Below are 24361 nucleotides of genomic sequence, written 5' to 3'. Positions count from 1 at the left end.
CAATAGAGAGATTTCCACCATTAAAACTGTCCTTTGCACACCAGTGGATTTTTTGCATACAGTGAATACATGTAACTGCAACACCAGTGTATTGGAAAGAAGTGCATGGGCTGCATAGCTGCTGCAGCTCCTTAAATTGTTACAAGTAATCACTGTTAAGTCAGATACAATTGCTTGAAATGTGAATCACAAAGCTGCGTGGGTGTGGCTTCATCCAAGAGATTTGAACTTGCTCCCTTGCTACTCTAATGACTTGTGTTCCTTTTTTTAGCAGATAAATGTAACAGCAGGTTAATAGTAATGTGTCAACTCTGCAAATTAGGATAGATGTCTTGAGTGCTATGGAAATAGTTAATGATGCCCTACTATGCCAATGTGTACATGTGCAAGAGGTGAAATGTAGTCACTCAAAGCAAAGGAGTATGGCTGAAGTCCATTGAGCAGGGGTGATTGAGATCTATATGTGTAGGCATTTTTGTATGAATTTTGTTTTTTAAAACATGATGTTGGAAAGACAGCTATAGCTGCGTTCACTCGTGACCTGAAAATGGGTGCAAAAAGCAGGAAAGGTAGAAGCGAGGCAGAAGTTTTATTTTGTTTTGAGGTAAAATACATGTGACTCTGAAACATTTCTTGAATAATCTTTGTAAGGGAGTGTAGGAGGCTGGTCTGGTTTGTGGTGGGTTCTTAGGTACATACACCTTTTACCAGGTCCAGTTAACCCTTATTAGTGAAATGTAGTGGTGTTCTAGCAGCTTAGGGTGATAGAGGTAGCTATAGCAGAGCAGCTTAGGCTGAACTAGGAGACATGCAAAACTCCTGCAATACCACTTATAGTTACACAGTACTTATACACATGTAAAGACACTACTCAGTGTTACCAAAAATAAAGGTAGTTATTTGGGTGACACAGTACTAAAAATATCTTAGAGACAATCACTTCTGGAGGAAAGTATTATACACAATATATACACTAGACACCAAAATTAGACAAGCAAATAGTCATAGAACAATGCAAGCAATAGGAAATGCTGTGGATTGCAATGGGAGAAACTAGGCCTAGGGGCAACACAAACCATATACTAAGAAAGTGGAATGCGAATCACAAATTCCCCCTAGACAAGTGTAGTGTGTGCTGAATCACTGGGAGAGTAAGAATACAGTAAAGGTAAGTAAATTATCCCTCCTCAGTGCCCAGAAAAAGCAGGAGTAAAGTGCTGCAAGTTTCCTTAGAACACACTACACCTGGTAATTGGGATTTTGCAGCAACCAACAAAGTCAGCAAAGAACAACTGCTGGATTCCTGGACCTGAAGACCTGCAAAGGAAGGGGATTAGGTCCAGAAGTCGAAAGAAGTTCCAAGAAGGACAGGAGCCCCTGCAAACCCAGAAGAGGGTGCAAAAGAAGAGTTCACGGTTAGTCGAAGACTGCAGAAATGCACCCTAGGAAGATGCCAGCGGGTTCCTGCATAATGCAAAGGATGTCCCACTACCTGAAGATTGTTGCAGATGTGATTTCGTGTTGGAAGACGCCAACAAGCCTTGGCTACAACAAAAGTGTGTTTTGCGTCCAAATGGCACTGGATGGACTCAGGAAGGACCTGGGGGCCTCAACTCTATGTGATGAGGGAGAGGGGGCTCTCAGCACTTTAGAGAGCCCTCAGGATGCCAGCCAGCACCCCACGAGGCCCCAAGACATGAGGACAAAGGAGGTGCAAAATGTGGTTGATGCAACACAAGAAAGGAAGGTCCCACGCTGCCGGAGAACAACTCAGTGAGTTGAGCATCACAGGATAGAGTGTTGGGAACCGGGGCCAAGGTGTGCACAAAGGAATTTTGCAAATAATGCACAGAGGCCTCAGGAGGTGAAGAAGACACAGTACACAGGGGTACCATCGATCTCTGGGAAGACAAGGTCTTACCTCCTCCAAATTGCGTCAGCAGGACCTCAGGACAGTCTATATAGATATTGTCCACCCTCGGTGTCCTTAGGAGCACGCTCGTTGCTGTGAGAGGAGTCCAAGGGTACTGGTCGTCATCTTGGAAGGTGCCTGCTGGAGCAGAGGAGTGACTCCATCACCCCACGGGAGATTTCTTCGGTCCTTCTGGTGCAGGATGAAGACAGGGAGTCCTCAGAGCGTTCATACGGTGGAAACTGTTGCAGTTGATGACTTGTAGCTGAGGTTGCTAAATAAAAGTATCTCTTGTGGATACTTTGTTGCTGTTACAGCGTTTCTTGGAGCAAGCTGCAGTTGATCCGAGGTCAGAGGAAGCTGTAGTTGTTGCAGAAGATTCCTGAAGGAAACTTGCAAGAAGAATCTAAAGAGAACCCACAGGAGAGATCCTAAATAGCCCTGAGAGGGGGAATGGCTACCTTATCAGGTATGGACCTATCTGGAGAGGTCTCTGATGTCACCTGCTGGCACTGGCCACTCAGAGGCCTTCAGAGTGCCCCCACACCTTGTAAAGCAAGATGGCTGAAGTCTGGGACACACTGGAGGAGCTCTGGGCACCACCCCTAGGGTGGTGATGGACAGGGCAGTGGTCACTCCCCTTTCCTTTGTCCATTTATACCCAGAGCAGGGGACAAGGGGTACCTGAACCGGTGTAGACTGGCTTATGCAAGGAGGGCACCATCTGTGCCCTTCAAAGCATTTCCAAAGGCTGGGGGAGGCTACCCCTCTCCAGCCTGTAACACCTATTTCCAAAGGGAGAGGGTGTAACACCCTGCTCTCAGAGGAAATGCTTTGTTCTGCCTTCCTGGGACTGGGCTACCCAGACCCCGGAAGGGCAGAACCCTGTCTGTGAGGTGGCAGCAGCTGTAGCTTCAGTGCACGCCTCAGAGAGCTGGTATGGCAGTACTGGGGTCCATGGTGGAACCCCTAGGATGCCTAGAATTGGCTCCCCAATACCAGATTAGGAATGGGGGGGCAATTCCATGATCTTATACATGTTAAATGGCCATATTCGGAGTTATCATTGTGAAGCTTCATATAGGTATTGACCTATATGTAGTGCACACGTGTAATGGTGTCCCCTCACTCACAATGTCCGAGGAAATGGCCCTGAACTATGTGTGGGCACCTTTGCTAGTGCAAGGGTGCCCTCGCACTTAGTAACTTTGCACCTAACCTTCAGCAAGTGAAGGTTAAACATATAGGTGACTTTTAACTTACTTAAGAGCAGTGAAAATGGCTGTGAAACAATGTGTGCGTTATTTCGCGCAGGCTGCAAGGGTTTGTCTGAGCTCCCTATAGGTGGCTAAAGAAATGCTGTAGCCCATATAGATCTCCTGGAACCCCAATGCCCTGGGTACCTAGGTTCCATATGCTAGGGACTTATAAGGGGGGTCCAGTGTGCCAATTGAACTTGATAAATGAAGTCACTAGCCTACAGTGACAAATTTAAAAGCAGCGAGAGCATAAGCACTGAGGTTCTGGTTAGCAGAGCCTCAGTGACACAGTCAAGCACTATTGACAACACTTACACTAGGCCACAAACTATGAGCACTGGGGTCTGGCTAGCAGGATCCCACTGAGACAGGCAAACACACAGACATATAGGTTTTTATCTATGAGCACTGGGGTCCTGGCTAGCAGGATCACAGTGACAGTAAAAACACACTGACAAACACTCACAAACAGGCCAAAAGTGGGGGTAACCATGCCAGAAAGAGGCTACTTTCTCACACACACCCCCCAAATGAAGGACAATAAGGCTAACCTTAATCAGTTGAGATTCTATTGTCTAAGTGGTGATAAGTGGAGAGTAGATCTGCAATAGAGTGGTTACTCGCTTTATCATCCACTATATGGTTACTTCCCGGTGGGGATGCAAACCACCCTTTTTGGAGATTTTTACCTAACCAACAGTGTGAGTGTAAATTCTCAGAGTTTCTATTTGTATGTTTTAAAGTTGGGCAGTGGGATTGGTTCACTGGGCCCATGTCAAATGCAGTAAATGCTAGACAGAGATGCTGTCTCAATAAAGCCATAGCTGGGCAAACACTTTGTCCATATGGCTGTAAGAGAGAACAGGGTTGCTGTTTCTCTTGGGTTGGAGCAGGACAGGGCTGCTGTCCTATAAGCTCCACACCAGGACAGGGCTGCTGTCCTAAGTGTTTAGAGGCAGTGCAGGGTTACTGCACTAAAGTTTCTCTGGGAGGGCTGGAGGGATGCTCCATATTTACTAAAATGGTGCAGTTTTGCACATCTGGATTAGTAGTTCCACAGAGAGGTACTTTTACCTATGGGAGTTCAGCTGTGGTAACTGATGACTCATTTGGTACAGGTTCCACCCCAGGAGAGGTTTCTCCCACCACAGGAATGGTTCCTTAGTGGCATGGTGCGGGAGGGATACTTTGATACCCTTCTTACCTGTTGGTGGAGAGTGATCCTGAGATTTCAGGCCTTTTCTCTCTTTTGCTTTTTCATTTCACCAGAAATGAGAGGAAGCAATTCCTCAGGGATACCCAGCATGGATGCATGGGTACTAAACTCTACCTCAGCCCACCCTGTGGCCTCTAGGTCATTTCCTAAGTGACAATCTACAGGTAAGCTAGGTGATACTACCACCTGATTAGGGCCAGTAACTCCACCCCAACTAAGTTGAATTACAGCTAAGGGGAGAGACTAAGTGGGGTTATTGACATCAGTAACTTGGTATTTCTGTCCAAGGAGGTGTTGTGCAGATGACACTAGGTTTTCAGTCACCAAAGTGATACTGCCACCTGTGTCCCTCTAGGCCTGGGCCTCAACACCATTTATTAAGATTGACTGCCTGTACATGTTAAGGGGACAAGCAGCCAATGTGGCAAGGCCAATGCCACCAGGTGTGACAGAAACGGTCTTGGGACTGTCTACCCCAGTTTCTATTATGGTCCCAAAAGTGATCCCAACTACACCTTTAATTTGACTATTGACAGTAGTCCCACCACTATTACCACTACTGCTAGGAGCACTAGAGTCTGGTGTCTTAGTGGTGGTAGGCTCAATGACCTTACTTGTGCAGAACTTAGCCCCTGGCCAATGGCCTTTATTTCTACACACATAGCACCAAGGCATTTTCTGATTGTGCGAAGAGTTTGAAAAAGATAAAGAAATGTTATCCCCACCCCAAGAGGAGTGTTTTGGACCTGAAGAAGGATCTTTGTGTTTACTTTTCTCCCCATGCTTGTCCTCAGATTTTTCACCATCTTTCTTCTTGCCATCCTTGTCAGCCTCTGTATGAGCTTTTCTGCTCACCCTTGTTTTGACCCATTTGTCTGCTTTCTTTCCCAATTCTTGGGGAGAGGTCAGATATGAGTCCACAAGATATTTATGCAACAAGTCAGACACACAATTATTCGAGATATGCTCTCTCTGAATCAAGTTATATAGGCTTTCAAAACCAGTCACCTTACTGCCATGTAACCAACCTTCTAGGGCCTTCACAGAACAGTCTACAAAGCCTGTCCAGTCCTGTTATGACTCATTTCTGGTCTCTCTAAACTTAAGTCTATACTGTTCAGTGGTTAAGCCCAGACCATCCAAGTGTGCATTCGTAAAAAATTGGTAATTATCTGCATCTCTGACAATAAGAAGTCTGTCTCTCCCCTTGCCAGAGAAGGATAACCAAAGGATGGCAACCCACTGTACATGTGGGACCCTCTGAACTTTACAGGCCATCTCAAGTGCAGCAAACCACTTGTTGATGCCATCACCATCCTTGTAAGGAGGGACAACTTTGAGCAGATTCCTAGAAACAAATGAAGGTTCCCTAACATTTGTATTCCTAAAACTGCTGCTGCCACCATGGGGAACTAACCCCAAACCCTGCCTCTCTTTCTCCACAGCCAGGGATTCCCTGTCTAAGGCCAGCTGTTGCTGCATTAGCCTCAGTCTGTCCTCCTCTAACCTCAGATTTCTGAGTTCCCTATCTAGGGGCTGGTCCTGAGGGTTAGGATTATATGAAGCCTCTGATACAGAGGTAACATGAGAGTGTGCAGAGGCAGACCTATCTCTAACAGGGGCCACTCTAGTGACCTGCCTCTAGGGGTGAAGGCAGCCCTACTCGAGTGTGAACCCTTCCCACTACCAGTTATACTAGAGGGCTTATTGACAGATAGGTCTGTGGAAGGACCCTCCCCAGGATTGCCATGTTGCTCCCCTGAGCACTCCTGGTGGGAGTCATCCTCTACCTCTTCCCCTGTCTGATCTGGACCAGTCCTGAGTCCCTGGTCATCTTGGAGGAGAAGATTTAAGAGGAACTCCTTATTGAGGTTCTTCCCAAGCCCCAAACTTCTTTCGATACAGAGACCCCTCAAGCTTTTCAAAGTTAAGACTTTCATATGTTGTTTTCACAACTCTAGGGGTAGCTTCTACAAAAGACATATTGAAAGAATAAAGTTTAGGAAAGTGAGTAAAAGGTTAGTAGAATAACAGAGTTAACTTTTTAGAGAAAAGAGAAAACTTTTCAGAACTTTGTAAACCTTTGGCAAAGTTTAAAGAACTTTTAGAAAGTTAGAAAATGGTTTCTAAGTATATATTATATGTGTCTATACAAAAACTCTGGGGCCGAGGCAAGGATTGCCGCACCTCTTCCTACAATTATATAAGTCATGTATGTTGATAACTATGGTCAAAAAGTGCACGAGTATAGAAGACTAACCCCCTAATCCTCAATCACCAAATTTCATGGTGCTATAATTACGAAATAAGACTCAGCACTAATATGTATCCAATTATATAAGAGGGAAAATTCCCTTACGTGTCTTTATGTCCTTATGCAGCATCATATGAAAGCATTATTCCATTGACCATGCCCTCCTTTAACATGATTAGTTTTTATTGATTCAATTATGATCCTGCGTAAGTAACTTCATGTACAGTGAAAATAGCTATAGCTGACGCGTTTCGTCCCAAAGGACTTCTTCAGGGCTAAAAACATACAAATATAAATAACAATAATTTAATACAGAAAAAGAAAAAAAAACATTATAAGAAGAAAAGAAAATGATTAAACATTAAAAACATACATAGATACATCTGTAATAGATCTGATGTTTAACATGTTCTCATATCGCCTTTGAATTTAGTTATAAAGTCCATATGCATTAGAAATGATCCCCACATGTACATGAATTATTTTCAATTTAATATTTTCAATTATTAGTATTTATTATTTTGACCCAGAGACAGATAGAGAAAAGACATTATGAAATTAATTGAACTCTCATGATGACTGAATTCAAACTGACCCAAGGAATAGCATCCTAAGTAAATGGTAAATAATTATTTATCTGTCCATTGTCCATGAATTTCGTTTTAGCAACAATATCCTCTCTGCATAAAATGACCAAAATATCAAAATCTGAAATGCCTCTTGCGATCGAGACATAACGCATACTACTCAATAGTAAATGATATGACAGACAGATGCCTACAAACATAACTTAAGAAATAGCAGTCTCCGTGCTAGAGTGTTTATTTTTATTTTAGACGCAGTGAACATAGATATTAATTTGTAGAGCAACAGCCTAATTATATTCATTCTCCATCACAAACCTCAAAGACATGCTTAGAAGGCATTTTTTAAGTCGTATATATTATATATCAAAGTTGAAGGCTGCGCATTTGTAGTGCGGCAGCCATATTGAATTGAATCACCTACATGAAACACATAGGTATACTACTTAGACTAATCTAATGTGGGTTACTTTTACCTCATTTTATCAAAATTTAGACGTATTACGCTCAATCTCGAAATACTGGAATACTATATTTGTATTAGAAGAAAACGAACTCAAGTAAGAATAATCGTTCTCAAATATAGAATATCTTAAATAGACTCCTACCTCCCAAATCAGACAAGACGTTCTTCTAAATGCAATACCATATGGCGACAGAGAAGCAAATCTTCTCATGTTAGCTCTCGCCACTTTTATAGTATCCTTTCATTACTATCACCTGTGTGAGTTTCTTTAAAACTCGTGTCAGTGCATGCGAGTTTGGCAGGCATCTTGAGATGTCCAGACAATCAACCCGATCACCATTCCTCCAAACGATCTCAGTCCACATGGATTCAATACATTCAATTATTGAACTACAGATATGATCAATCATTGTACAAGTCAGAATTATAAATCAAAAACACTAGATTGAATCCAACTTTTAGCTTGAAACACAAGTCCATAATTGGCTCATCGTTATTTTCCCTAATTTAAATATATTGGTTCATGGCAGCCATTTTGGATTCATGTTATTTGCCGGTTTCAATCCGTTCAAAAGTGCACACACAAATATCATATATGTATCAAATTTTTCACATCCAAAAATGTAGTTTTTCGCCCCCCCCCTGGGGGCAGATCCGCCGTTTTTTCGGCGGATCTGCCCCCGGGGGGGGCGAAAACCACTAGACACCAGGGATAGTGTTATTTTGCCATTATTTTGGGGGCGACCCCTTGGGCAATTTTTTTTTGTATTTCGCCCCCCCCCCGGGGGCAGATCTGCCGATTTTTCGGCGGATCTGCCCCCAGGGGGGGGCGAAAACCACTAGACACCAGGGAAAATGTATTATATTTATTATTTTGGGGGCGACCCCTTGGGCAAGGGTCGCCCTCCCCCGGGGGCATTTTTTTATTGTATTTCGCCCCCCCTGGGGTCAGATCTGCCGAATTTTCGGCGGATCTGCCCCCGGGGGGGGGCGAAAACGACTAGACACCAGGGATTTTATATTTTGTGTATATTTTGGGGGCGACCCCTTGGGCCAGGGTGGCCCCCCCGGGGAATTTTTATTTGTATTTAGCCCCCCCCCCCCGGGGGGCAGATCCGCTGATTTTTTGGCAGATCTGCCCCCGAGGGGGGTTGAAAACCACTAGACACCAGGGATTTATTTTTATTGTAAAGTTTTTTTTGGGGGGCGACCCTTTGGGCAAGGGGCGTCCCACTGGGGGACACATTTTTTAGTATTTTCCCCCCCCTCCCCCCCCCGGGGGCAGATTGCCAATTTTTGGGCTGATCTGCCGCCGGGGGGGGGGGGGGGGGGGCGGGGGGGCAAAATCCACTAGACACCAGGGATTTTGTTTTTGTTGTTTATTTTGGGGGCAACCCCTTGGGCAAGGGTCTCTCCCCTGGGGAGTTTTTTTTTTCTGTTTCGGCCCCCCGATTGCAGACCAGTCATTTTTTGGACGATCTGGCCCCGGGGGGGGTGGAAGCACACTAGGCGCCAGGGATTGTGTGGTGTGTGTGTAATTTTGTAGGCCCATCTGCCCCCAAAGAGGGCAGAAACCACCAATACGGCAGGGATTTTTTTGTTTTGTGCTGGGGGTGCCCCCTTTGGGAAGGGTTGCCCCCTAAAAGGGGGCACAGAGGTGTTGCCCATTTCGGCTAATTTTTTTACGCCCATCTACCCCCGAGGGGGGGGCAGGATCCACTTAGGTACCAGGGACAACTTCTAAGTTCTTGGTGGTGGGGTGTTTGTCAACAGGCAAAGTATTTGTATTTGTGATTATAACAATTTATTTCTTCTTTTTCTTCTAGTTCAACGCTTTTGCTTCCTTTGCTGTGGATCTTAGCGGTTTTGGCAGTAGTTGTCCAGTGGTTTGCATAGCTGCATGTTTAAGGTAAGTGAAAGCAATTTACTCCAAAGGAGTATTGTTGACATGCATGAATGACATGTTTGTAGGTGGTGTACTAAATGCAGTATTGTGTGTTTGACATTGTCCTTAGATTTGAGCACAGTGATGTTTGTGTTGTCATATGTCTAATTTGCTTTTTTCTTTTTTCTTTTTAGTGGGATATCATTGGTGATTGCTGTGTCTGTGCAGAGTAGTTGCTTGGTGAGTAGCTATTTCAGGCAACTGAGTGGTATAGTTTTTTGTAGTACATAACTCTTTGTGATAAAGCTACACTTTGTTTATTACTTATTTTAGTGCTAGTTGTTGTTGGCAATCCATTTGTTGTTAGGATCATGGCTAGCCGCAAAGTGACCGCTCAGCAGGTTGTTCGCATGCTCTTTGAGTCGTCTTCAGACCATGATTACGACACTGACTCTGCATCTGAGGCAGAGGAGGAAGCAGGAGATTCTGGAAGTGAGTTTTCTGTCCAAGAGTATTCTTCTGATGAGGAAGCTACTCTCAGTGCAGATGAAGGGCCTGAGTTAGAGGAGGACATTGATGTGCCAAGAGTGCAGCAGCCTGGGGCTGAAGGGTTTCCCATTAGAAGACCTGACACCTGGATTGCCCCAAACATGGAGCAGCCACAGTTACCTGCATTTACTAGTCTCCCAGGGTGTAGAGTTAATACGGAAAACTTTCTGCCTGTCCATTTCTTTCACTTGTTTATGGACGATGTATTTTTGGAAGAGATTGTGGAGCAGACAAATGTGTATGCAGAGCAATATTTGCGGGACAACGCTGCCAGACTTAAGCCTCAGTCTAGAGCTACTCATTGGGTTCCCACATATCTGGAAGAGAAGAAAAGGTTTTTAGGTTTGTCTTTTTTGATGGGGTTGATCAGGAAGCCGTCACTGGCTTCTTATTGGTCTACTAGTCCCTTGATGGCAACTGCTATATTTCCTGCAACTATGACACGTAATCGGTATTTGCTTCTTCTTCGTATGCTGCATTTTGTAGACAATGCTTTAGCCTTGCCACGAGATCACCCTGATTGTGACCGCCTTTTTAAGATTAGGCCTGTCCTTGATCATTTTGTGGATCGGTTTTCAGAGGTCTATGTTCCAGGCAAAGAGATAAGTGTGGACGAGTCTTTGGTCCTTTTCAAGGGGCGTTTAGTTTTTAAGCAGTACATGCCTAGTAAGAGGGCACGGTATGGGATTAAATTGTATCTGCTGTCAGAAAGCAGTACAGGATATGTTTATAATTTCCGGGTCTACACTGGTAGGGATTCCAGTATTGACCCTCCTGGTTGTCCGGCCACTTTTGGAGTTAGCGAAAAAATTGTGTGGGAACTTGCTAGACGGCTGTTTAACAAAGGTCACCATTTGTACGTAGATAATTTCTACACTGGAGTGCAGTTGTTCAAGGAGTTGTTTAGGGTGGACACTGTTGCTTGTGGCACAATCCGTTCTAACCGCAAAGGCTATCCAAGGGAGCTTGTCTGTAAAAAACTTAAGAGGGGACAGTGCAGTGCCTTGCGGAATAATGAGCTGTTAGCTATGAAATTTTCAGACAGGAGGGATGTGTACATGCTATCGACCATCCATGATGAGAGTACTTCCCCTGTGGCTGTTTGGGGTCAGGTTGCGGAAGTGCGCAAACCTGCGTGCATTTTGGACTACAATAGGCACATGGGTGGTGTTGATAGAGTAGATCAGAGGTTGGAACCTTACACTGCTCTTCGTAAGTCGTATGTGTGCTATAAAAAGTTGGCCCTACATTTATTTCATTTGGCAACTTTTAATGCCTTTATTGTATACAAGGATTGTTCACCTGAGTCAAGGATGACTTTTGTTAAATTTCAGGAGTCGGTGATAGAAAGCCTTATTGTGGTGGAACCGGCAAGAGTTCCTAGAGTAGAAGTGGTGGAGGATGTGGCTAGATTGAAAGATCGGCACTTTCCAGATCACATTCCTCCCACTCCCAAAAAAGACATGCCCACAAAGAAATGTAGAGTATGTGCCCGGAGATCAATCCGGAGGGAGAGCCGGATGTACTGCCCCGAATGCCCTTCAAAGCCTGGGCTGTGTGTGCCCAGCTGTTTTAGAAGTTACCACACAAGGAAAAACGTTTGGGAAATACCGTGAGCGTAAGCTGTCTGTTTTATATTTTCATATGTTTCACGGTTGGCATCTGTCGTGTATTTAGTTTGAGGTTTTGTGTTTGTAGTTTTGTGCCTATTTTATAATTAGTAGTTTATTTGTTGTTTATAAATAAAAAAAAGTGATTGCGGTGTGCGTGGGGTGGCGCTTGGCTGGCGGTGTGCGTGGGGTGGCGCTTGGCTGGCGGTGTGCGTGGGGTGGTGCTTGGCTGGCGGTGTGCGTGGGGTGGCGCTTGGCTGGCGGTGTGCATGGGGTGGCGCTTGGCTGGCGGTGTGCGTGGGGTGGCGCTTGGCTGGCGGTGCCAGCCAAACGGCAGTCCACACTCCCATCAGCTGGTGTGATTCTTGTATCAGGCATGTGGCGTATGTAAGTGATGGGCCCTTGAGTGGCGCGGTCTGTCGATGTGAGTGTTGTAATGTGCTGGGCCCGTGGCTGGCGGTGTGAATGGTCTTGAGCGTGTCATGTATGAAAGGTGTGTGAATGGACTGTAAAGCGGTTGGTGCCTTGTCGCGGCTTTACAGCTCACGAGCTGTGAGTCATTGGTTCACTTTTTTGCCTTTCAGTTATTAGCAGTGCATTTCATTTTTGTGAAATCTCTTGTTAATAAAATTTGATCCACTGAACCATCACTCACCCTCGTGCCAAATCCAACCAGTATGTGTTGTAAAAAATGACAAAACCTGCTCCGCTGTAATCAGGCGTCGCAGCACACCTGTGACACGCTAGGTGCCTCGGGTGGGACCCCGATGATGAAGCATGCCACCAACTTGGTTGGTGGGTGAGGGGTCTTCTTCACATAACCTAAGTGTTTCTTTTCACTATTTTAGTGTTTGGCACATCACGGACGTATGTGCACACATCAAAATGATATATTGCAAAAATACCTATCCCTTCTATCTCTTCAGGTTTTGGGCCTTATTCTGTTGCAGGCACCTGGCCCACCCACACAAGTGAGGTATCATTTTTATCGGGAGACTTGGGGGAATGCTGGGTGGAAGGAAATTTGTGGCTCCTCTCAGATTCCAGAACTTTCTGCCACAGAAATGAGAGGAAAAAGTGTTTTTTTGGCCAAATTTTGAGGTTTGCAAAGGATTCTGGGTAACAGAACCTGGTCCGAGCCCCGCAAGTCACCCCTCCTTGGATTCCCCTAGGTCTCTAGTTTTCAGAAATGCACAGGTTTGGTAGGTTTCCCTAGGTGCCCGCTGAGCTACAGGCCAAAATCCACAGGTAGGCACTGTTTTCTTCCAAAATTTTGGTTGTGTCCACGTTGCGCTTTGGGGCGTTTCCTGTCGCGGGCGCTAGGCCTACCCACGCAAGTGAGGTATCATTTTTATCGGGAGACGTGGGGGAACGCTGGGTGGAAGGAAATTTGTGGCTCCTCTCAGATTCCAGAACTTTCTGCCACAGAAATGTGAGGAACATGTGTTTTTTTAGCCAAATTTTGAGGTTTGCAAAGGATTCTGGGTAACAGAACCTGGTCCGAGCCCCGCAAGTCACCCCTCCTTGGATTCCCCTAGGTCTCTAGTTTTCAGAAATGCACAGGTTTGGTAGGTTTCCCTAGGTGGCGGCTGAGCTAGAGGCCAAAATCTACAGGTAGTCACTTTGCTAAAAACAGCTCTGTTTTCTGTGATATGTCCACGTTGTGTTTTGGGGCATATCCTGTCGCGGGCGCTAGGCCTACCCACACAAGTGAGGTATCATTTTTATCGGGAGACGTGGGGGAACGCTGGGTGGAAGGAAATTTGTGGCTCCTCTCAGATTCCAGAACTTTCTGCCACAGAAATGTGAGGAACATGTGTTTTTTTAGCCAAATTTTGAGCTTTGCAAAGGATTCTGGGTAACAGAACCTGGTCCGAGCCACACAAGTCACCCCTCTTTGGATTCCCCTAGGTCTCTAGTTTTCAGAAATGCACAGGTTTGGTAGGTTTCCCTAGGTGGCGGCTGAGCTAGAGGCCAAAATCTACAGGTAGTCACTTTGCTAAAAACAGCTCTGTTTTCTGTGATATGTCCACGTTGTGTTTTGGGGCATATCCTGTCGCGGGCGCTAGGCCTACCCACACAAGTGAGGTATCATTTTTATCGGGAGACGTGGGGGAACGCTGGGTGGAAGGAAATTTGTGGCTCCTCTCAGATTCCAGAACTTTCTGCCACAGAAATGTGAGGAACCTGTGTTTTTTTAGCCAAATTTTGAGGTTTGCAAAGGATTCTGGGTAACAGAACCTGGTCCGAGCCACACAAGTCACCCCTCCTTGGATTCCCCTAGGTCTCTAGTTTTCAGAAATGCACAGGTTTGGTAGGTTTCCCTAGGTGGCGGCTGAGCTAGAGGCCAAAATCTACAGGTAGTCACTTTGCTAAAAACAGCTCTGTTTTCTGTGATGTGTCCACGTTGTGTTTTGGGGCATATCCTGTCGCGGGCGCTAGGCCTACCCACACAAGTGAGGTATCATTTTTATCGGGAGACGTGGGGGAACGCTGGGTGGAAGGAAATTTGTGGCTCCTCTCAGATTCCAGAACTTTCTGCCACAGAAATGTGAGGAACATGTGTTTTTTTAGCCAAATTTTGAGGTTTGCAAAGGATTCTGGGTAACAGAACCTGGTCCGTGCCACACAAATCACCCCTCCTTGGAATCCCCTAGGTCTCTAGTTTTCAGAAATGCACAGGTTTGGTAGGTTTCCCTAGGTGGCGGCTGAGCTAGAGGCCAAAATCTACAGGTAGTCACTTTGCTAAAAACAGCTCTGTTTTCTGTGATATGTCCACGTTGTGTTTTGGGGCATATCCTGTAGCGGGCGCTAGGCCTACCCACACAAGTGAGGTATCATTTTTATCGGGAGACGTGGGGGAACGCTGGGTGGAAGGAAATTTGTGGCTCCTCTCAGATTCCAGAACTTTCTGCCACAGAAATGTGAGGAACATGTGTTTTTTTAGCCAAATTTTGAGGTTTGCAAAGGATTCTGGGTAACAGAACCTGGTCCGAGCCACACAAGTCACCCCTCCTTGGATTCCCCTAGGTCTCTAGTTTTCAGAAATGCACAGGTTTGGTAGGTTTCCCTAGGTGGCGGCTGAGCTAGAGGCCAAAATCTACAGGTAGTCACTTTGCTAAAAACAGCTCTGTTTTCTGTGATGTGTCCACGTTGTGTTTTGGGGCATATCCTGTCGCGGGCGCTAGGCCTACCCACACAAGTGAGGTATCATTTTTATCGGGAGACGTGGGGGAACGCTGGGTGGAAGGAAATTTGTGGCTCCTCTCAGATTCCAGAACTTTCTGCCACAGAAATGTGAGGAACATGTGTTTTTTTAGCCAAATTTTGAGGTTTGCAAAGGATTCTGGGTAACAGAACCTGGTCCGAGCCACACAAGTCACCCCTCCTTGGATTCCCCTAGGTCTCTAGTTTTCAGAAATGCACAGGTTTGGTAGGTTTCCCTAGGTGGCGGCTGAGCTAGAGGCCAAAATCTACAGGTAGTCACTTTGCTAAAAACAGCTCTGTTTTCTGTGATATGTCCACGTTGTGTTTTGGGGCATATCCTGTAGCGGGCGCTAGGCCTACCCACACAAGTGAGGTATCATTTTTATCGGGAGACGTGGGGGAACGCTGGGTGGAAGGAAATTTGTGGCTCCTCTCAGATTCCAGAACTTTCTGCCACAGAAATGTGAGGAACATGTGTTTTTTTAGCCAAATTTTGAGGTTTGCAAAGGATTCTGGGTAACAGAACCTGGTCCGAGCCACACAAGTCACCCCTCCTTGGATTCCCCTAGGTCTCTAGTTTTCAGAAATGCACAGGTTTGGTAGGTTTCCCTAGGTGGCGGCTGAGCTAGAGGCCAAAATCTACAGGTAGTCACTTTGCTAAAAACAGCTCTGTTTTCTGTGATGTGTCCACGTTGTGTTTTGGGGCATATCCTGTCGCGGGCGCTAGGCCTACCCACACAAGTGAGGTATCATTTTTATCGGGAGACGTGGGGGAACACTGGGTGGAAGGAAATTTGTGGCTGCTCTCAGATTCCAGAACTTTCTGCCACAGAAATGTGAGGAACATGTGTTTTTTTAGCCAAATTTTGAGGTTTGCAAAGGATTCTGGGTAACAGAACCTGGTCCGAGCCACACAAGTCACCCCTCCTTGGATTCCCCTAGGTCTCTAGTTTTCAGAAATGCACAGGTTTGGTAGGTTTCCCTAGGTGGCGGCTGAGCTAGAGGCCAAAATCTACAGGTAGTCACTTTGCTAAAAACAGCTCTGTTTTCTGTGATATGTCCACGTTGTGTTTTGGGGTATATCCTGTCGCGGGCGCTAGGCCTACCCACACAAGTGAGGTATCATTTTTATCGGGAGACGTGGGGGAATGCTGGGTGGAAGGAAATTTGTCGCTCCTCTCAGATTCCAGAACTTTCTGCCACAGAAATGTGAGGAACATGTGTTTTTGTAGCCAAATTTTGAGGTTTGCAAAGGATTCTGGGTAACAGAACCTGGTCCGAGCCACACAAGTCACCCCTCCTTGGATTCCCCTACGTCTCTAGTTTTCAGAAATGCACAGGTTTGGTAGGTTTCCCTAGGTGGCGGCTGAGCTAGAGGCCAAAATCTACAGGTAGTCACTTTGCTAAAAACAGCTCTGTTTTCTGTGATGTGTCCACGTTGTGTTTTGGGGCATATCCTGTCGCGGGCGCTAGGCCTACCCACACAAGTGAGGTATCATTTTTATCGGGAGACTTGGGGGAACATAGAATAGCAAAACAAGTGTTATTGCCACTTGTCTTTCTCTACATTTATTCCTTCCAAATATAGGGGTGTGTGTAAAAAAGACATCTATTTGAGAAATTCCATGTAATTCACGTGCTACTATGGTCACCCCGGAATTCAGAGATGTGCAAATAACCACTGCTCCTCAACACCTTATCTTGTGCCCTTTTTGGAAATGCAAAGGTTTTCTTGATAGCTATTTTTTACTCCTTATATTTCAGCAAATGAATTACTGTATACCCGGTATAGAATGAAAACGCACTGCAGGGTGCAGCTCATTTATTGGCTCTGGGTTCCTCGGGTTCTTGATGAACCTACAAACCCTATATATCCCCGCAACCAGAGGAGTCCAGCAGACGTAACGGTATATTGCTTTCGATAATCTGACATTGCAGGGAAAAGTTACAGAGTAAAAAGTAGAGAAAAATTGATGTTTTTTTCACCTCAATTTCAATATTTTTCTTTTTCAGCTGTTATTTTCTGTAGGAAACCCTTGTAGGATCTACACAAATGACCCCTTGCTGAATTCAGAATTTTGTCTACTTTTCAGAAATGTTTAGGTTTCTGGGATCCAGCATTGGTTTCATGACCATTCCTGTCACTGACAGGAAGGAGGCTGAAAGCACAAAAAATTGCACAAATGGGGTATGCCCCAGTAAAATGCCAAAATTGTGTTGAAAAATTGGGTTTTCGGATTCAAGTCTGCCTGTTCCTGAAAGCTGGGAAGCTGCTGAGTTTAGCACTGCAGACCCTTTGTTGATGCCATTTTCAGGGGAAAAACCACAAGCCTTCTTCTGCAGCCCCTTTTTCCAATTTTTTTGAAAAAAACGAAATTTTCACTGTATTTTGGCCAATTTCTTGGCCTCCTTCAGGGGAACCCACAAAGTCTGGGTACCTTTAGAATCCCTAGGATGTTGGAAAAAAAGGACGCAAATTTGGCTTGGTTAGCTTATGTGGACAAAAAGTTATGAGGGCCTAAGCGCGAACTGCCCCAAATAGGCAAAAAAGGCCTGGCACAGGAGGGGGAAAAGGCCTGGCAGCGAAGGGGTTAATCATTTTTTTTTTCTTATAATGATTTTTTCTTTTTTCTGTATTAAATTATTGTTATTTATATTTGTATGTTTTTAGCCCTGAAGAAGTCCTTTGGGATGAAACGCATCGGCTATTGCTATTTTCACTGTACATTAAGTTACTTATGGAGGATCATAATTGAATCGATAAAAACTAATCATGTTAAAGGAGGACGTGGTCGATGGAATAATTATTTTATATGATGCTGCATAAGGACATAAAGACACTTAAGGGATCCCTCTTCTATAATTGGATATATATTATATGTGTTCTAAGTATTGGAGCAATCTTTTCTTGTGAAAAGCACAGATAACAAAGTGGTAAAGCAATTGCAAGTACTTATACCACTGCTGCACCACCAATGTAGGAGGCTGGCCTGGTTTGTAGTGAGTACTTTGGGTACTTACACCTTATACCAGGTCCAGTTATCCCTTATTAGTGAAATGTAGTAGTGTTCTAGCAGCTTAGGCTGATAGACGTAGCTATAGCAGAGCCGCTTAGGCTGAACTAGGAGACATGTAAAACTCCTACAATACCACTTATAGTTACACAGTACTTATACACAAGTAAAGACAATACTCAGTGTTACCAAAAATAAAGGTATTTATTTGGGTGACACAGTGTCAAAAATATCTTAGAGACAATACTCCTTCTTGAGGTAAGTATTATACACAATATGTACACTAGATACCAAAATTAGACAAGCAAATAGTAATAGAACAATGCAAGCAATGGGAAATGCCATAGATTACAATGGGAGAAACTAGGACTAGGGGCAACACAAACCATATACTAAGAAAGTGGAATGTGAATCATTAATTCCCCCCTAGACAAGTGTAATGTGTGCAGAATCACTGGGAAAGTAAGAATACAGTAAAGGTAAGTAAATTACCCCACACCAGAGCCCAGAAAAGCAGGAGTAAAGTAATGCAAGTTTCCTTAGGACACACTACACCTCGTAATTGGGATTTTGCAGCAACCAAACAAGTCTGCAAAGAACAACTGCTGGATTCCTGGACCTGAAGACCTGCAAAGGAAGGGGACCAAGTCCAGAAGTCAAAAGAAGTTCCAGGAAGGACAGGAGCCCCTGCCAACCCAGAAGAGGGTGCAAAGGAGGAGTCCACAGTTAGTCGAAGACTGCAGAAATGCACCATAGGAAGATGCCAGCAGGTTCCCACATGATGCAAAGGATGTCCATGACGTGAATATCGTTGCAGACATGATTTCGTGTTGGAAGTCACCAACAAGCCTTACCTACGACAAAAGTGCATTTTGCATCAAAATGGTGCAGGATGGACCCAGGAGGGACCTGGGGGCCTCAACTCTGTGTGAGGAGGGAGAGGGGACTCTCAGCACTTTAGAGAGCCCTCATGAAGCCAGCCAGCACCCCCAGATGTCCCAGGACATGGGGATAAAGGAGGTGCAAAACACAGTTGATGCAGCACAAAAAAGGAAGGTCCCACGCCGCCGAAGAACAATTCAGTGAGTTGAGAGTCTCAGGATAGAGTGCTGGGAACCTGGGCCAGGCTGTACATAAAGGAATTCTGCCAATAGTGCACAGCGGCCTCAGGAGGTGAAGAAGACACAGTACACAGGGGTACCATCGCTCTCTGGGAAGGCAAAGTCTTACCTCCTCCAAATTGCGTCAGCAGGACCTCGGGACAGTCTATGTCAGTGATGTCCACTCTCTGTGTCCTTAGGAGCATGATCTTCGCTGTGAGAGGAGTCCAAGGCTACCAGTCATCGTCTTAGAAGGTGCCTGCTAGAGCAGGGGAGTGACTCCTTCACTCCACAGGAGATTTCTTCAGACCATCTGGTTAAAGATGAAGACAGGGAGTCCTCAGAGCGTGCACACCATGGAAACTGTTGCAGTTGCTGACTTAGAGCTGAGGTTGCAAAAGAAAAGTATCTTTTGTGGATACTTTGTTGCTGTTACAGCGTTTCTTGGAGCAGGCTGCAGTTGATACGAGGTGAGAGGAAGCTGAAGTTGTTGCAGAGGATTCCTGAAGGAAACTTGCAAGCAGAATCTGAAGAGAACCCACAGCAGAGTTCCTAAGTAGCCCTGAGAGGGGCATTGGCTACCTTATCAGGTACGGACCTGTCAGGAGGGGTCTCTGATGTCACCTTCTGGCACTGGCCACTCAGAGGCCTCCAGAGTGCCACCACACCTTGCAAAGCAAGATGGCTGAAGTCTGGGACACACTCAAAGAGCTCTGAGCACCACCCCTAGGGTGGTGATGGACAGGGGAGTGGTAACTCTCCTTTCCTTTGACCAGTTTCACGCCAGAGCAGGGGAAAAGGGGTCCCTGAACTGGTGTAGACTGGCTTGTGCAAGGAGGGCACAGATGCCTTCAAAGCATTTCCAGAGGCTGGGGGTGGCTACCCCTCCCCAGCCTGTAACACCTATTTCCAAAGGGAGAAGGTGTAACACCCTGCTCTCAGAGGAAATGCTTTGTTCTGCCTTCCTGGGACTGTGCGGCCCAGACCTCAGAAGGGCAGAACCCTGTCTGTGAGGTGGCAGCAGCTGTAGCTGCAGTGCAAGCCTCAGACAGCAGGTTTGGCAGTAGTGGGGGTCCATGGTGGAGCCCCCAGGATACATGGAATTGGCTCCCCAATACCAGATTTGGAATGGGGGGACAATTCTATGATCTTAGACATGTTACATGGCCATATTCGGAGTTACCATTGTGAAGCTACACATAGGAATTGACCTATATGTAGTGGACGCGTGTAATGGTGTCCACGCACTCACAAAGTCCAGGGAAATGGCCCTGAACTATGTTGGGGCACCTCTGCTAGTGCAAGGGTGCCCTCACACTTAGTGACTTTGCACCTAACCTTCAGCAAGTGAAGGTTAGACATATAGGTGACTTATAGGTAGTGCAGTGAAAATGGCTGTGAAATAATGTGTGTGTTATTTCATGCAAGCTGCAATGGCAGGCCTGTGCAAGGGTTTGTCTGAGCTCTCTATAGGTGGCAAAAGAAATGCTGTAGCCCATATAGATCTCCTGGAACCACAATACCCTGGGTACCTAGGTTCCATATACTAGGGACTTATAAGGGGGGTCCAGTGTGCCAATTGAAATTGATATATGAAGTCACTAGCCTTCAGTGACAGATTTAAAAGCAGAGAGAGCATAAGCACTGAGGTTCTGGTTAGCAGAGCCTCAGTGACACAGTCAAGCACTACTGACAACACATACATTAGGCCACAAACTGAGCACTGGGGTCATGGCTAGCAGGATCCTAGTGAGACAGGCAAAACACACTGACATATAGGTTTTTATCTATGATCACTGGGGTCCTGGCTACCAGGATCCCAGTGACACAGTAAAAGCACTCTGACACACACTTACAAACAGTCCAAACGTGGGGGTAACCATGCTAGAAAGAGGCTACTTTCTCACAGGGAGGTGCCAACGTGAATTAAATCTTTTTCCTGTTCTGACCGACATTCCTAATGGAAATTTAGTAATATCTTAACAAACTCAGTGTGGTCCAATGACATATTTTTTTCATAAAGTACAACCAGTGAGACTATGGAGGAGCAAAGAACAATGTATGATGAGAAGAACTCCTGGCTGAATCTGGAGACTGCTAATAGGGAAATTCCAATGAAGCATATATTTGCCCGGAACACTATCGTGCAATCGTGCCTGCCAAAAACATGCACGATCTGTGATTGCCACTAAATTAATAATACAGACTTGCAAACGTGCATCTTTGACAGTGGATGTATGCAACCAAAAGAACCATATTTGCCCATATAAAGATGGATCTTAAAACAACTGTTCTTAATATGATGAACAAGACTCTTTGAGCAATTTGTATCGATCCTGCGTCCAGGACAACCTAACATGTTTTTTTAAGCATTGGCACTTTTGTGGGAATGTGCAGTTTGACCTCTGATAGAGTGCACAGACTAAATTGTTGCTTGGCACCACACCTCTAGAGAGAACAGAGACTCTGAGTTTAAGACAGCTCTCTATTTCACTCTGACATCGACAATAGGCTGCTTGTAGATGTTGCTCAAGCCTTTTTCGTATTGCCTGCCTTGTACCTGAAGCTTTTGCCACTTGTGTTAGAACAAATAGTGTTCAATTATAGGTATTTAGATCATCTTGGAACGCGGCACACCTTTAGGTTACTCAGCATGTGCATCCTAAGGTGAGCAAAAATTTTATTACGCTGGTGTAATTTTAAAAAATCTATAATTTGTATTACACAAAATACACATCATTTCACATAACGCAAACTTGAGTTTTCATTAACCTGTGTAGGAGTGATTTGAGTAGTAAATGAGTCACAAAGAGTTCTCGAACAAGTTCCTTTCTCTTCGAACCAGACTACTGCTAGTAAATTATGTGAATTTTCTGTGCAAGGTATAACCTGCAGGAGAAAAATTAAGCGAGATACTGGAGAGACTTATTTCAACTAATATATGTAATTTCATAAAAATGATGTGTATTTCGAAAAAATAATCACACATTTCGTACAGCTTTTAATCAGCTACAAGCGATTGGCACTTTATTTTTTAGTTCATTAAACAACAAATAAGGCACCGTCCAGCTGCTCACACCATCTATATCAGGAGAAATATGCACTTCTTTTATCTGCTTTTGATGTAGATTTGGTGACAGTGATCTGATTATTCCACTTTAGGGACCTATGTTTGACCCTAAGGTCACAGGTTCAGTTCCCGGTTGGTTCTAAGCCTTTAACCTTTCTGAAGATGATCAAATGAAAGCATTGATTTAGAAATAATAAACATTTGTTATTTGCCACTAAGACCGATAGACCCGAGGTGTGAACGTGCTCTCCACAAATACCTCTGTTTTGTTATGTTAAATGATCCTACATCAAATTGTTTTGCCACTATTTTAATAGCGCCTTCTACCATAAGAGCGGCACTGGAAGGTTTTGTTTCCCTGTTCTGGGTACCCTGTTCATATGGTCTTAGTATGTCCATCGATCATTCTTTTATGTTTGGTTAGTTGTGTGTTTGCTTGTGCATGGTCGACAGATGTATGTTAAGAGCTTAGTAGTGTAATAACTGGCGTTGTTTAATGTGAAAGGAAAATGAGGTGATTCGCACCAAAAATCTGATTGCAGAAAAATGATATAACAAGTTACATATTATATCTCTGCTGTGCATTTTGATCTATTTCTAGTGATGCTACTACGTGTTAGTGAGGGTTATGCTGCCACTCTGCGGTTGTTTAAATTACCGAGCTCTTTAAAGCATTGTCTCATTTTTTCCACAGTATGTGTGAATCCTCGATTGCTTATATGACCTTCATATGTTAGCAGTCTTATAAAATTTAATACATTTGAAATGTCGTATCGAGAAAGCTGGAGTTGGAGACGGTAATTGACATTTGCCAAAGGTCACCAGGTTATTGGCCTGCTTCACGGCCGTCAATCTGTCAAAACATCAGTGATTGCTTTGTGTCAAGCTAGAGGGCATTTATTTGTGGTGCTCGCCCAGAGACCTCTACACTCATATTTAAAAGAAATGCCCTGATTCCATGGCTGTAAATGGCCACTTAAAGACACCCATTTTTCAAAGACCTCTTCGTTCTTGGTTCAGTCGTTTCATTGAAATGTTTTATTCTTCAAGAGGCCAACTACTCCATTTTTAATTGTCCGTGGTTGCACGGACAGGCAGAAAATTGTTTTCCCACAAAGACTTGCGTCCAACAAAAGGCCTAGCGTGTGCATAAGTGAAAGATGCGGGATTCATATGGTAAAAGTCCAAGATGCATTTCCAGATATTTGCAGCACTGTTCTGCTGCATTGGCCAACTGCAAGTAGCTGCAAGAACATGGGCGCCTATTTACATATGAAATATCGGAGCATCCAAAGACTTACCAAAGGCAGTCAATGGCTATTTGGCTTAAACCACGATTGAGAAAATCTGCCAACAATGTGAAAAGATAGTGGGCGGCTCCTCCGCAATGGCGGAAGAGCGTCGCCCACTAGCTCAGAGCCAGCAGCAGAAAAATAGAACGATATTTCAGAAAAATAGAACGATATTTCAGTGCCGTTTTATTTTTCTGTTGCTGGCTGAGCCAGCCTGTGCAGGGAGGAGCGGGGCCGGCCGAGGTGGGAGGCAGGAGGGGGGAGTGGAGTGTGCCCCAGTGCTTAATTTGTAAATCAAAAGGTGCTGGTGCCCAAAGCCCTCCTCTTAAACACGAGGTTGCACCATTTAAATGTGCGAACACAGAATACTGAGATCGCGTAATCCTGAAGCCATCTCGGGCCTCTTCAATCCATTTAAAGACACTTTCTGCACCTTCAGCTCACTCTAGCAGCTTTCTGCTTTCTCCCATTGTGACACTTTTTCTTTTTTCTCTTTCTCCATTCTTCCCATGTGTCTTTTGCTCGCAGCAAATGCTTGAGGCAGAAGAATAAGCCCCGGCCCTCAAAAATAAGTGCTGGTGCTCAGCACCGAAATCAAAAAGCACAAATTAAGCACAGGTGTGCCCTTAACTACACCTCTGTTAGACTGACCGTTCTAGGCTGGCCAAACAGACAGGAGCAGATAAGGTTTCTCCAACCCAGCTGTATTTGACAGCCAGTTTGGAAAAACAGCATGGACTCCCTCTGCCTGAGCGGGGCAAACCAGCCAGCTCAGGCCAATCCCCATGCTGCTCTCATGCTAGGTAATAGCACGAGAGCAGCACATGGATTGCACAGGGAGTCTTAGATGCTGGGATCAGGATGCAGAAGAGAGCGAGGCGGCCGGCAGCACCAGGTAAGTGATTTAAAAAAAAAAAAAAACAGTGCTCTCCCCTCGTCTCCC

This window comes from Pleurodeles waltl, chromosome 7 (assembly GCF_031143425.1).
Source record: "Pleurodeles waltl isolate 20211129_DDA chromosome 7, aPleWal1.hap1.20221129, whole genome shotgun sequence".
Classification (NCBI taxonomy): domain Eukaryota; kingdom Metazoa; phylum Chordata; class Amphibia; order Caudata; family Salamandridae; genus Pleurodeles; species Pleurodeles waltl.
Note: the sequence above shows the minus strand (reverse complement) of the source record.